Genomic DNA, 2,182 nt, shown 5'->3' with positions numbered 1-2,182 from the left:
ACTACAAGGTATTGCCATTTGGTTTGAAGAATGCAGGAGCAAACTATTAAACAACAATGGTGACTCTGTTCCACGACATGATGCACAAGGAAATTGAGGTGTATATTGATGATATGATTGCTAATTTGAAAAGGGAGAAAATCATGTTGAGGCTTTGAGGAAGTTATTTGAGAGGTTGAGGAAGTATGAATTAAGGCTCAATCCTGCAAAATGTTCATTTGAAGTTAAATTAGGTAAGTTATTGGGATTTGTGGTAAGTGATAGAGGTATAAAGGTGGATCTAGATAAAATAAAGGTCATTCAAGCTATGTCATCCCCTAAGACAGAGAAAGAAGTAAGAGGATTCTTGGGAAGGTTAAACCATATTACTCGGTTTATAGCTTAGTTAACAACAACATGTGAACCTATATTCTGATTATTAAGGAAAAAGAATCCTAGAACCTGGAATGAGGAGTGTGGGGAGGCATTCAATAAATCAAACATTATTTATAAAATCCACTTTTACCGATTCCTCCAGTATCAGGAAAGCCTTTGGTATTATATCTAACAGTAACCAAAGTAGCCATGGGATGTGTATTGGGTCAACATGATGAAACTGAAAATAAGGAAAGAGTTATTTATTACTTAAGTAAGAAACTCACCGAATGTGAGTCTAGATACATTAAGATAGAAAGGCTCTGTTGTGCGCTGGTGTGGGTGGCAAAGAGATTACGACATTATATGTTATGCTATACCATTTGGTTAATTTCAAAAATGGATCCTTTAAGAGAAAGCCGTAAAAGGAAGTGCAATTGCGGACCCTTTGGCTTATAATGTTGTTGAGGATTATAAACCTTTGGACTTTGATTTCTTAATAAAGATATATTGTTCATAGAGAAAGAAAAGGAGAAGACAGATTGGTGGACCATGTTTTTTGACAAAGCAATATGGTAACGAGGTCGGTGCGGTAATAATCTCTCCCAATAAGAAACAATATCCGGTTTCGGTTAAAATACATTTCGAGTGCACCAACAATATAGCTGAGTATGAAGTTGGTATCCTCAGTTTAGAAGCTGCATTGGAGCTAAAGATAAAAAAAGAGAGGATAGATGTATATGGGAATTCAAATGTTGATTATATGTCAAGTTGAGGGGGATGGTAAACCAAGGAAGAAAAGTTAAGGTCGTACCAGGAATACCTATCTACACTAGCAAAGGAATTTGAAGAGATTAAAATCACCCATCTAGGAAGAGAAGGGACTCATGTTGTGGATGCTTTGGCCACGCTAGCAGCTATGACTACCATTGATCTCAAGTATAAGGTACAACCTGTACACATTAATAATAGAAATGATCCAGCTCACTGTTGCTTAATTGAAGGAGAAATAGGAAAAATGAATCTCTTCTTTATAAAAGCCCAGACTAGGATCACATCCTCACACTAGGGGCAAATATAAATATGTCATGAAAAGTTTTACGTGTTAGAAACAGGATGAAAGCTTGTTGATTTGAAAAAATAAGTTTAGCATTTGACAAAAGCATGAAAAAGAAGGCAATGACAAATCATACATTTTGGAAAAAGCTACTTGAAAAAGTCGAAGACTTCTTCTCAAAGATATGATAAGTAAAAAAAAGGCAGCATGAAAAATAAATGCAGCATACGACTTCAAAAGCAAGCTCATGTCAAGAGAGAGTTTCATAAAATAGAAGAAGATGATGGGACCTATGTTTCAAAACCAGGATTGTGGAAAAGGAAAGAAGCATTGCATTGATGATAACAAAGAATCGGTTTTGGTTATGGAATAAAAAGAAGATGAGATGAACCCTACCATTAGGAAAATCTCAAAGAAATGAAAAGATCAACCTTGCAATCAGGAATCACCAAGTTTTCCAACCCTTCTCTTGTCATCCCTTCAGGACTTTGCCAAGTAAGTGCCATTTTTCACACTTGTCGCATCACATCTTCCAGTTGGGTAGGTCACCCATTACAATAAGACCATTCTTTGATTTTTCCTTGGGTAGGTCACCCATTATAATAAGACCAGTATTTTCTTGGGTAGGTCACCCATTACAATAAGACCAAATCTCCATATTTCTTATCTAGGTAGGTCACCAATGACAATGAGGCCATTCTTCCATTTGGGTAGGTCACCCATTACAATGAGACCAATATTTTTCTAGGTAGGTCACCCATTACAATGAGA

Source organism: Populus euphratica, unplaced genomic scaffold, assembly GCF_000495115.2.
Source record: "Populus euphratica unplaced genomic scaffold, PopEup_1.0 scaffold1252.1, whole genome shotgun sequence".
Classification (NCBI taxonomy): Eukaryota; Viridiplantae; Streptophyta; class Magnoliopsida; order Malpighiales; family Salicaceae; genus Populus; species Populus euphratica.
The sequence above is the reverse complement of the archived record's forward strand: the minus strand, read 5'-3'. Positions refer to the sequence as shown.